Raw genomic sequence first — 13,818 nt, 5'->3', positions numbered from 1 at the left:
AGTTTAAATTGTCCAAGCTTCTGGCATAAAACTGTGCAACTAAATAGTTAATATGTCTCTTTAAACTTCTGAAAACGTTGCAATGTATAATGACTATTTTTGTTCAACAAGCAAAACATTTGTAGACAGGATTTATTGAAACCTATAAGGGCATATTTAAAGGTGGTGTCCGTAACTTTATTCTACTTGCTGATGCCATCTTCTGACTGAAATCATCATTGCAGCCTCTGTCAAGCTCCTTTTGCTGCGCTTGCAAGTACAGTGTCTTTCTTAGATGCACTTGAATAAATCATTCCTTTCTTTTTGGAACAGTCCTTTTCTTACTTTCACCATTTTCACCCTAGAAAGAAAAGAGAAAACAGCAAGCACGCACGTGAAATCCCTCATCCCCTGCCTTCTGTAGGCGCTGTGAAAAAAATACATACATATAAAGGCTGTTTGAACTCAGTTGGGGGCGAAACGGCGGATGAGTGGTTAGCGTGTCCGCTGCACAGTTCTGAGATCATGGGTTTAAATCCAACTACCAGCCTTCCTGTGTGGAATTTGCATGCTCTCCCCGTGTATGTGTGGATGTCCTCCGGGTACTCCAGTTTCCTCCCACATTCCAAAAACATGCGTGTGGGGTAATTGGCCAGTCTAAAACTGATGGATGGATGGATGGATGGATGGATGGATGGATGGATGGATGGATGGATGGATGGATGAAATCACTTGGGAATTGTAAACACATACTTGATAAAAAAGAACATTGTACTTTCAACTTTTTAAGGACACCACAAACGACGCACCCCACCTTCGAATGAAGTTCAATTACTTGTAGACTATCTGATTAACACAAAGCAATGATAAGCAGAAAAAAAGAGAGAAAACCAAAACATTTTTCAATGGTTATTTATTCATTCATTCATTCTTTGTCCAGGCTTGGGGAGTAACAAAACACATGTAACGCAGTTACGTAATTAGGATTGTATATTGTCAAGTCAAGTCAAGTCACATTTATTTATATAGCCCTTAATCACAAAAATGTCTCAAAGGACTGCACAGGATTACAATTACACAATTACAATTACCTGATATTAAACCATTGTATATAATTATATTATATATCATAAACCTAATCAAATAACAGGTATATTTTGTAAAAATAAAGATTACTATATTAATAGTTTTTAAGTTGCACACTAAAATGGACGATATTGAAGTCTGGTGTGCGTTAGTTTTATCTAATTTTATTATTTACCTAATTTGCATTCGCTTTGCTTGCATTTGCCATGTCCAGTTGTGCCTCTCTTTCTCTGCCATCACATTCATTACACACACATGCAGCACACTCAGGAAACACAACCCACGCCCCTCTGCCCAAGGTGCCGGACTAGAAAACTAAATGACCAAAAATGTCGCAAAAATAACAGAAAAGTGCCACTAAAAAGACAACATAAAAAAACAAGTATGAACGGATGAAATAACATGAAATGAAATTATGAATGCAATATAATGCCTGCGAGCCTTTGTCTTCTTCCACAGCATTCTTTTATTCACTCTATGCACTTATTGAGATGTGTCTTTGACATTTACATAATTCACTCATTGATGAATTGCGTCATAATTTAATTTAAATTGCTGACACTAGAGAGACAGAGAGAGATGGCAATAAGTCCCAGAGGGTGTTGGAAATTTAGAAAGTGAACACTTTATGTGTTTAAAACAACATATTGGGTTCTTGAGAAGCTCTTAATATTAACTACAACAAAGCATATCTTATACGCCACGTAATAGGGAATGTTTTCTTTTTGCTTGCGCACATGTCAATGAGTCCACCTACCCAAAACAAACTCCAAGGCACGGTTACAGCTACTATTTTAACTGCTTGATACATTAAAAAAAATAATTGATTAGATAAGACTTTGGGGAAAGTCAGAAGAATGCAAAGAAATGCCGATCGATAGCGAGTGCTCCGTGGATTATCGGGTCCAAGAAGAGACTGAAGTGGCACAATAGCAGTGCTGCAGGTCCACCCCCCGGTTTAGCAACGTAATAAGCTACCCCTTTCGAGTCTGTATTTCACCAACACCAGATCCATTACCTATGAAACAAATGACCTGGAGCTACAACTTTTGGGAAACTTCTACGGTGGTGTTTCTTGTAATAAAATCATCACAGAGACCTGGCTCATTCCAAGTACTCGCGATCCCAGTTTGCAGCTTACCGGCCGCTCTCTACATTGCTTCCATACACTGAAAAGAGAAGTCTTCCAATTTCGTTGTACCATTGTTTATCAATATTAATGACAATAAAGACAATTCATTCAACTGGAATTCTGTGGTGTGTGTTCTTATTTGTAGATCTATGATGTAGTTGTTTTCGTTACAGTCGTATAGATTATATGTTATGGATTTCTAATAGATAAAAAAATCTTTCTATTTTGCAGGTTTTGACTTTTGTGGGACTTTTTTAGAATGTAACCCAGCAAAATAAGGGATTACTGTATAATCACAGGACTCCTTCATATACAGTATAATTTCAACTCATTCAGTTCTCATTCAGTCTCTGCACCGTTTAACATGGTATGTTTAGTTAGAAGTCCTTGAATTTTTTTAGTAATAGAGTCTGGACAACGGAAAGGCGATTTGCAACTGACTTAAGTTTAGTTTTGGTCCAATCCCGTCTATTTAATATAAAAATGATAGTCAGACATTTTGTCAGCGCCCGAGTGAAACCATTGTTCTGTACACATAAACCCAGAATATTCAGGGATTTTTATGTTTTTATTTGTTTTTGATTGCAATAAAAACCTCAACGGAACTGCTCCTCCAACACTTATTAATACCTGTCTTGTGACCCGCATGTTGATCCAAACAACCGAAGAAAGAAAGTCTGTCCTTTTTCAATATTCGTTTAAAACAGCTATACCTAATACTAAAGTATAAACTCCCTCAATCCTGTTGTTTGTATACAAAATGAGTCCCATAAGTAAATTAAAAAAGGAAAAATAAATTGAGATTTGGATAACAACAACAACAATTGAGAATATAAAGAAACTCAAGTAAGTTGTTGGCATCCCCTTGTCTCAGCAGTCAATGGAGTCTGTTTGTGGGTCATTCCATGGTTGATTTGAGGTACTTACAGTCAGTGCTTGAAAAGTCCAATGGACCGAGACGAGCTGTAAGTCTGCTTGGACTTTACTTTGTCATGGTGGGCGCACAGAAGCCCCGCATGCCGGCCCCTATGATATACCATATAATCAGCAGTTGTTTGTCTCAATTGAATAGGCAACTTGTTGCGTGTGGGATATTTCAGGAATATACATTCTGCGCCAGGCAGCACGGCGGCACAGTGGTTAGCTCTTGGGAACCTCCTGAGTGGGTTCAAATCCAGCTACCGGACTTCCTGTGCGGAGTTTGTATGTTCTTCCCGTGCTTGCGTGGGTTTCCTCCGGGCACTCCGGTTTCCTTCCACATTCCAAAGACATGCATTTAAAGTGGATTGGCCGGTCCAAATTGTCCCTAGGTGTGAATGAGCGAGTGAGTTGTCTGTCCCTGTGTACCCTGCGATTGGCTGGCAACCAGTTCAGGGTGTCCCCTGCCCACCTCCCGATGATTGCTAGGATGGGCTCCAGCACCCCCGCGACCCTACTGAGGATAAGCAGTGCAGCTAATGAGATGAGATGAGACATTCTGCGCCCCATATCAAAGTATTTAGCAGCACTGTGGGTTGAAAAACAAAACCAGAATGTGATTTAGAGGAATTGTTTAGTATCAATGAAACATATTTTACTTTATTGTATGCATTGTTGAAACATAAAATTCACATGACTAACTGTAAGCACATTTCTTAGAGTGATTCAAAAGTTCAAAAGTTTGGGGTCGCGTTGAAATGTCCTTATTTTTTATGGAAAGCCATGTTTTTTAGATAAACGAGGAAATGGCTATTTTGGTACATAACTAATTTAGTTGCAAATTACCTAACCCTTTTCAAGATCTACATTAGGTGTATGCGGGCCCATTTCCAGCAACCAGATATCTGTTATTCAAACAGAACATTGTGTTTGCTAATTGCGATGGAAAGCTAATGGATGATTATAAAACCCTTGTGCAAATATGTTAACAGAGCTGAAAAAAGTGGAGCTAGTTGGAGAAGCTAAAAAACGGACCTTCCTTTAAGCTGGTCGGTTTTCACATTTATGAGTGCGATTAAACTTTCAGAATTGAACTCAACCCAAGCCAATGGGCTCACAATATCTTCCCCTCCCCTTCAGCGCAGGGCGGGCTTTAATGTAGATTTTATCATCTTATTCATCTTATTTTATTTTCACATTTTTAATGTGTTTTAAGTGATGAGGAAGATGTGTTTTACAGCTAATTAGGGTTAACTTGGAGGCTTTTAGAGGCTGGGAACTGATTCAATGGTTTTCAGTTATTTTGTATCCGTAAAATTTGCCCGAAATGTGAAAAATTCTGTATATCAGCACGATCCGGGAACTAATGAATCTTGTATTTAGAGGTATCACTGTAAATGCTGTGCAGTTTATACCCCACACTTAGGATACTTTTACAATAATATAGAAAATATATCATATAATATTCCTTTTTTCAATGTAATATACTTTTATACTGTATTATCATTCAAATAGGCCCCAGCGGTACGAAAGCGATATCTCTAGGGTTTCAGTGTAGCAGACTTTGGTTTCCATGGCTGCTATCCTTGCTTAATTGACATGCTTGGTATGCCACTCCATCGTCTCCTCAGGGACAAGGTAATTGTCAAAACAATGGATCATTATAACAAAGAGGCCAATTCAGTACAGTGTTTTATCAACTGCCATGCTACCAAGTCGTCTTAAGGCTACTTTATCTGATCTCTGAAAATGAGAAAAATGTAACTAAGACTTTAAACGACTCACTTAATTCAGGTGCAGTAATCTCTCACTGTCTCATAGTTTACTATTCGTGTTTTGGCTACTTTGTGGATTTTCATGTGATTTGTGTTATGTATTATGGTTGACTAAACAGTCACCGTGCCCCTTTTCTGCCTCTGTCTGCCTATGAGTCAAAAAGTGTCAGTCCAAGTAGTGAATTTATGTAATACAGTATGACGACCCAACATTACGTACGCACAAATCTTTTTCAATTTTGAGTTTCTCCTGAAGCCATTTTGTCAACTAAATGTTGTGGATTGACAAAAACATATGCGGCTAAGAACAGAAGGCAGAGAAAGATTCTCTCTATTAACAACAAGATTGGACTTCCTGACATGCTAAAGGAAGATAAAAGCATTTTTATGCCACATTTGGTTTTCTAATGGCGTCCACATGATAATGACAAAATATCATTTGAAGTAAAGAAGTCGTGTTCCAAAATAATTTCCACTTCTTTCCGGAATCACTTCTCTGAAAACATCCTAGGCAAAGAAAATGAAGGTTTCAGGGAGGAAAGGTGCACCACAGAACAAATTTTTTATCCGCCAATTTTTTGCAAAAAGTTCCAACAACACCAGAGAAACCTCTATCAGGTCTTTGTGGATTTCAAGAAGGCAAGCTGTCTTGTGCACCACCAAGTACAACATGGACCAGAAACTAGTATGGACCATTGAACAGCTGTAATTCCAGACACAACAGTGCGGTGCTGATGAATGTTACCTTGGAGTGTGGATTCAAACCACAGCCGGTGTGATATAAGGTGGCATTCTCTCACAAACTTTATTCAACATATTCCTAGAAAGGATTATGACCAAAGCCTTGGCCCAACATAAAGATACAGTCAGCATTGGGGGAGAAAACGTCACGAATCTCTGTTTTGCTGACGATGTTTCCAGATTGGCAGAAGAAGAACAGAAACTCAGATATATTTTCAATCAATAAGGCATCGACCCAGTTTGGGATGGAAATCAGCACAGAAAAAATTAATGACCTACAATCCCTAAGGTATTACCACAAACCTACCATTGACCACCAAGGGCTTGAACCTGTCCCCAAATGTATTGATCTTGGAGCTTTCATATCAGAAGAGTGTGAGAAACAGGAATCATGGCCAGGATAGCTCAAACCACACCCACACTTTCCAGACTCATGCCCATAGGTAGGGACAAGAACATAGCAGTGAAATCAAAGATCAAACTCATGCAAGCACTGGTTACTTCCATCTTCCTCTACACTTGAGAGAAATAGACTCTCACAGCAAACCTGGGAAGAAAGATCAAAGCCATGGAGATGTGATGCTACAATAATCTTTTAGGCATCAGCTACATAGCCATTGTGACAAATGAAGCAGTGTGCAACATCATCGGACCCTACGAAGATCTCTTGCACAGACGAAAACTGCAATGGTATTGTCACGTCACAAGATCATCAGTATGATATGGTGAAATTGTGAATGTGTTTAATTGCTGTTAAAAGTGTTGATAAAAATTGTTCAAACCTCATATTGTTAGAATATGATATAATGAAATTGTGAATGTGTTTTATTGCTGTTAAAAGTGTCAATAAAATTGTTCAAACCAAAAATCAATACTGGGCCTTGGTGTCCTCAGTAGTGCCCTGATAACACAGTAGATCAAGGGATCCATGAACTAAACTGTGAACTGAAATAGGTTAAAAAATAACATCCAGGCACTATATCACAGTGCTAATGTAAAAGGGCCAAGTCATGTTTTTTTGGATAGCACTAAATTACAAAAAGAGTCTCAAAGGGCTGCACAGACCTCAGACTATTGTAAACTACAGACTATTATTACACCATCTGATCTAAAACCTACATGAGGGCAAGGAAAAACTCAAAAACATCAGCATGAGAAAAATGAAGAAACCGCGTATGAGGGGCCGCACATGAGGTAATCCTGGTTACAGGATGAGCATTCAGCAGTGGCTGTTGCATTAACAAACAACAAAAATAAAATATATAGAATAATTAAAGTATAATATAAAATTAAAAAATAATATAATATTAATAAAATAAGTGGGATGACCAGATGAACGTGCCAGTTTATTTCCCTCTTGAAAACTGTGCAGTAACAAAAGCTCAGTAGAATAAAATCATACAATAATACTGTATGTTACGGCTAACTTTACTTTTCAACAACCAATAACTGATAAACAAAAAAATGAATATCATGAATTAACTGTAAAATGTAGATTATTTTTCTCCTCTAATGGCTGCTGGTTGTTTTAAACAAGTCTCGAATCCCCCCCTGATGAGTGGAGACAAAAGATTGCTTCCCCAAGATAGGAGTAGCCATGTGTAACACCAAACAACTAATTAAGGCAACAAGAGCTATTGCTCGCGATGGTTCAAGGGTTGTTGCAGCTCTTCCAGACAATGGCATGTGGCATTTGCGTCTGGGGACTAGCGACTGTCACTTTTGCTTATTCATCATCTGCCTCTCAATTAAGGTTTTGACTCTGAATTGTTTACTTGACTTCAGTTTTGTAATGTTTTGATTTTGATACAACATTTAGGGGTTGCATTTGGTTGGGACTCAGGACACATGCCTCCCTCCCAAAAGAATAGCTTGATGTTTGTCTGGACGTTTTGTCATATGCAGTGTCTGGTGCATTACTGAAGAAAAAGTAATGAATTACAGTTCCTTGTTACTTCATTTAAACATTTATTGTGTTACCCCCCTGGATGACTACACCTAAAAGTAGCAAGTTACTCTGAAAGTAACTATTTAGCTACAAATGATAGTATATACTCACATTGAAGCCGACCCGCTTAAACTGCTTGAAATGGCAATATACTCATCTCTCATCTCATCTCTCAGCCGTACCACTTATCCTCATCAGGGTCGCGGGGGGGCTGGAGCCCATCCCAGCCATCTCCGGGCAGTGGGCAGGGGACACCCTGAACTGGTTGCCAGCCAATCGCAGGGCACACAGGGACAGACAACTCATTCGCTCATTCACACCTAGGGACAATTTGGACCGGCCAATTCACCTGAAATGCATGTTTTTGGAACGTGGGAGGAAACCGGAGTGCCCGGAGGAAACCCACGCAAGCACGGGGAGAACATACAAACTCCGCACAGGAAGTCTGGAGCTGGACTTGAACCCACGACAGGTTCCCATGACATGAACTGTGCCGCACAAGCGCTAACCACTGCGCCGTATATGGCAATATACTAAAAGCAATACAAGTTTTTTTTTCTGGTTTTCGCCAGGAATGGTGCTTTTAAAAAAAAATTTACAAAGAAAAATTCAGCACTCTCTTACCATAAATTTTGTGCTCACGTTTGCCCCAGTGATATCTTTGATCCTGTATGAGCCACGGCCCCTCCCCGCGCACTGCCCAACATTTGCTTCTGGTTACACGCAAACAAATATGCACATATATTGTAAGTTTACCCGCTAATTTGAGTTTTTTATTGTATAGTTGTTGGTTTAAATGTGAGTATATAGGTAGGGAGAATATCAGTATAGAGAATTTACGCATTTTCATATACCGTGTTTGAAACGGCGCCATTGTTACTGTATTTACTTGTACTTTGTCGGCAGATATAAACAAGCCCACCTTTGGTAGTTATTGTATTCTGCATTGTGTTGCTGGCCGATGGAGAGTTGAATGTTACTTCTTGAGAAAAGGAAGTACTGTCAAGGGCCAGAAGACATAATAATCATAGTCTGTTTTGAAAAAGTAGTGGATTAACGCGCCATGTTGTAACGACTGTTGAGTTTCAAAATAAAGTAAAAAAAAAACATGTTACAGTACTCGTTTTTAAGAGAAGTAAATACGTTCTTGGTATGTGTCTCTTTGTAACGTGTTACTCCCAACACAGGTCATATGTCACTGAAATATCCTATTCAAAATGTGACTGTTCGCAAACCCGCATGGACCTGACTTAAAGAAAAAATGTTAATGAGGATACAAAATTCTCATAAAGCTGGGGTAAACAAACTACGGCTGGCATGCCTTTTTATCTGGCCCACAGAAAAAAAGGTCAATGTATAATGACAATAAAAAAAATTGAGTACTACTAATAAAATAAATCTGGTGTTTTTAATGTCAGCTTTGTCCCCATGTCCCTTTCAGTGTAGTACAAAAATAGAAGGGCATTTCTACAACTAAATATCAAAATTAGTTCTTAAAAACAGTTATCTATATGCTATATTAGTTAGCTTTCATTTTGAAAATAAAAAATTCTACAGAAACACTACAAAAATACTACTACATACATAGTATATTACAGAAATACTAATAATTAAATACTACAGAAATGCTGCATAATTCTACAACATAAATACAGCTACAATGATAATACAAAAATATTCCAGTTAAATGACAAACTCACGACAGTAATACAAAAGAAGCACTATGGAAATATGACGAAAATATTAACAGTTATACAAAAAAATACCACACAATTACTACAAAACTAAAGTATAAAATTAAGTGCTTAATTGTGAGACTGACATTATCAAAAACAAATATAAAAATAATTATGACATTTAGATGCCTGGAAATAATGTATATTCATCCATAAATAAGAAAAATTGGATCTAAAGGGTTTGCTCCTTCGCCAACTTTTTGAACCCCTGTAAAACAGTTTAAATTAACGTCCTGATTCGTATCTGTCCTCTACTGCCATCTTGCTGCTCTCCTATTCGACAAGTGTTAGAATTATGCATGAATTAAAAAGGTCAATAGGTGTTTATTAAGTTGCTCAGTGTTCAGTGAGTTCTTGTTTATTGTGCCACAGGATTTTGCACAATTTTATCATTGCAAAAAAGCTTGCCATTGTTACAGTAAGGCAGTGGTTCACAAATAGTGGGGCGGGCCTCCCTGTGGAGGAAAGGGGCTCGTCAAGGGGGGCGTGTGCCTGTTTGACTTCTGGGAACTTATTATTATTTTTTAAACTTTCCCTGGATGAAGATTACTTGCACCTCCACTTCACTAGGGGACAGTGGCGTTCTCAGTGTTTTGTTTACATTTAGCCTCTATGCAGTGCATTAAACACAGAGTATAAGCATTGAATACGAAGCTTAGACACAAAGTGAAGCAGGCCCTCAAGTGACCCCATTAAAAAATATTTGTTTTAATTATTATTTTATTGTACCTCATATTGCACGTTTTGCTGTTAGTAATGATTCTTTTCATATTTTAACTCAAAACACTTTGCAAACTTTAAAGTATAAATATTAACTGCATGATAATTTTACTACATTTTGAGAATTATTTTTGTTATATTCCTAGGAAAAAATATGTAGCTGTGGTCACTGTGGCTCAGGAGGTATAACAGGTAATTTGGGTAATACATATGCTGTAATTTTGAATTTTAACATATTTTCACCTGTACTCAATTTTTACTGCATTTTTTTCTGTATTCAAGGAAAATTATAAAAATAAGAAAAACGCAACACTGTCAATTTAGGCAACCCGATAATTTAATCAAGAAAAGACGAAAATACAATTAAAGAGGTGCAAGGAATTAACTTTCAAATATTTATGATGGACAATGTGCCTCGAAAAGTTTTAAAGGAAAATAAGTGTGCTTCGGCTCACAAAATGTATAGAAATAGTGCAGGAGATGCTTTTTCTGTTTGCTTCTTATTAGGGCACAGCACAAAAACAGCATCAACAAATAATTAACAAAAAGCTACAACATTAAGAATGCACCATCAGAGCCTCACCCGCCATCAGCCGCAAAAGCATTTATGGGTGGCATTTCCCATTTTGGCAGGGTCTTTGGCACATGAGAATGAAAAACCCAAAGAGTAAAATCCTGAAAGGGTGTCTATATTTAATGTCCTTCTGGCCTGGGAGAGTGGGATGTCTTTCTTGGAAAAAAAAGCCGAGTCAGCTTTTGTGGCATTTTTCACATCTAGGGTAACCTACCGGACTGCCTGTGAAAGATGCCCTGAGGCCTTCATATCCAGTCTGAGTAAGTGATATGTTGTTTACGAACGAATCGGCTCTGTGAGCCGTCTCTTGGAGGTAAAATATGTATTTCATCTGTGAGCACAAGCAGGACGACCTTTCGGTCCGATGGCTAAACAAAACTGTATAGAGACAAAGAAATGACAGGTGAATAATGAAATTAAAATCTGGGAGATAGGCTCGGCCCGATCAGAACATAATGATTGACATTTTAGGCCCGACCCGGCCCAAAATTCAGGTCGGGCTTGGGTTCAGGCTATGGTTTGGACGTAAGATCTTGCCGCCAGGCTTAAAGTTTGGGGACAAAACATTCCCGGATTGGGAAAGGCTTGGTCGGTTCGGAGTTTTCCAACCTTTCGCTATTAATACCACACAACATACTGTATTTTCTTTTGCAGCTCGGTCTCTTCAAGTTTATTGGCTGTTGGCGCAATTGCTTTGGTGGATTACTGTCCCCTGGACAATCATAGTTTGAGAAACTGGTGAGTTTCTGGGCCCCTTAGCAGGGGTTCAGATGCTTAGGCTGATACCAACAGCTTTCTTAAACACTGATGTTACGGGACATGGCCTTCAGTATTTTTTGTGAAGGCCTCCGGGTCGAATTGCTGAAACATGTTTGGTTAACTGCTTTAATAGGAAATCACAGATCTGGAAGCAGAGCAACCAGGGCAAAGCAATGAAAGTAGGCTGACAGACAATTGTTTAATTATTATTGATATACAAACATCACAATATTCAGATATTTTTTAGACAAGCAGAGGAGACCTTGCATGGCCTCGAAGCCCAACACTGACGTATACACACTATACACTTAGATCCTGAACAAAAACATTATCACCACCCTGGCATCTGATGTTGGTGAGATACAAAATAGATGCAAAAACTGCTGTACAATACAACAATTAACACAAAAATGTTGTTGTTATGACACTTTTCTGAGTTGATCAAGATGTATTGCCAGTTTCTTTAAAGCATTTGCATCGTCACATGCAATATTTCGGCTTCTGTATATATACGTAGTTTGAACTATTTATTTACTAAAATACAATACGTCTCTGTTCAACTGGCATATAATTATAGTGGGAATAAGATACATGCAAAAATGCGTCCAGTGTGACAGTGTCCATTCCACAGATTCAGCCTAAGTCCATGGAACCTTTGCTAAAATGAAGTGCTTGAGAGGTGTGCAGTCGGGGTAGCTATCAGCCACAAGAGAGCGCCATCTACCAATTTGCAAACTTGCTTAACCTCCTTTTGTATAAGCTTTTAACTTACATTGGCAGGTCGCAGGCGACCCGTAATTATTCTAAATCGGTTGCAAAAAACACTAAAAATCATTTTACACCATCTTATTCTTTTCTTGTCACTTGGTTACCTTGTTTGACATTCTTATCCATGAGAATATTGTTTTTTCTCTGATTGATGTGGGTCTCTCGGCCTCCCTCAATTTTGATTAAAAAATGGGGAAATAAACTTCTGCTTTATTTTTACTTACTGCTTCCACTATTGTAATTTTCCCACACCGAAGTTCTTGTCTTAGTTAGTGGAAAAAACTCCGTCACAAGTGACTTTGTGGCCCTGCAGTCCAGAAATAATATCATGTACCTCAAGTTTTCCCTGTTTTTTTGTCCCTCCGCTTGCTGCTCTACCTGTGTAAATTTGTAAATTCCAGACACAGTTGGTTTTGGTATCACAGTCCCAGATTTTTATGTCAAGTTAAGTCAAGTCATGCTTATTTGTATAGGCCTTAATTACAAGGAGTCTCAAAGGGCTGCACAGACCACAGGTTATTGCAAACCACAGACTATTATTACACCACCCCCTGATCTAAAACCTACATGAAGGCAAGGAAAAACTTAAAAATCTTTTTGTAATGTTTCTCTCTAAATAGTTCTGTAGTGGCATTTTTGTACTTTGATATCACTGTAGAATGAAAGCATACTAATGTATAAGGTCCACTGGCTTTAATCACTACATTTGATATTTAGTTTTGTAGTAATTTTGTAATATGTTTGCAGTATTTCTGGATTAGTAATTTTGTTGTAGACGTACAAAGGGGACCAGAAAATCATGCATTTATTAAAAGTACATGATTTACTATATATGTATTGTCAGACCGGGTGGAAACATGTGTAGGCCTGGAGTGGGATGGGTGCCACCAGGCTGTACTTGCCCAAGACACACCACAGGAACTGGTGACCCTCCGGGTTGTAGGATAAGGAAAACAATTATATTTTCACCACTTTTGTTTGGCGGGCAGATGAAAAAGTCTGACGACTGACCCCGGGTCTAGCGATTACACAAAACTTTTATCAAACTTTTTTTAGTGTTGTTGTTGTTGTTGGTCCGGCCCACAAGAATGATGTTAGACATTAGGATACAGAAAACATTTATTTAATTTTCCATGGTGCAAGAACGAATAAACAAATAATTATGTAAAACTATCCTTGGACCAGGTTGCAACTTCGATTATGATTTGATGAATTAAAAAAAGACGATTATTTGAATAAATAAATAAACTACCTGTAATCCGTCCACGTGGGATACATCGGAGAGATAACCCAAAATATGCAATGGCACTAGAAATACTGAAGAGGGCAGCAAAGAATTAGGTATTCATTCCTTGGAGCCGTGCTTAAATATGTACAGTATAACAGTGACTATCATGCAGAAATCTTTTCACGCCGTCGCATTATTTTTTTGTGTTTTTTTACTCCCGAAAACAAAACACTGATTATCTTATGGAAACAAGTCATATATATTTTACAATTTTCAAATATACTAACCAGTTGAAACGATTTAATTAGAAATTTTCCAATTAATTTTTTTTCTTGTTAAGCAACATTTCGATATTCATTATCAAGTACCTATTCTACACTATGTTGGACTGTGCTTGAATTTCCTCCTCCAAATTATACAATGGCACTAACCACTGTGGTGTAATATCTATAAT

This window comes from Urocampus carinirostris, chromosome 4, assembly GCF_059441175.1.
Source record: "Urocampus carinirostris isolate Australia breed hairy pipefish chromosome 4, RoL_Ucar_1.0, whole genome shotgun sequence".
NCBI classification, from domain to species: domain Eukaryota; kingdom Metazoa; phylum Chordata; class Actinopteri; order Syngnathiformes; family Syngnathidae; genus Urocampus; species Urocampus carinirostris.
This window is presented reverse-complemented; position numbering follows the sequence as displayed.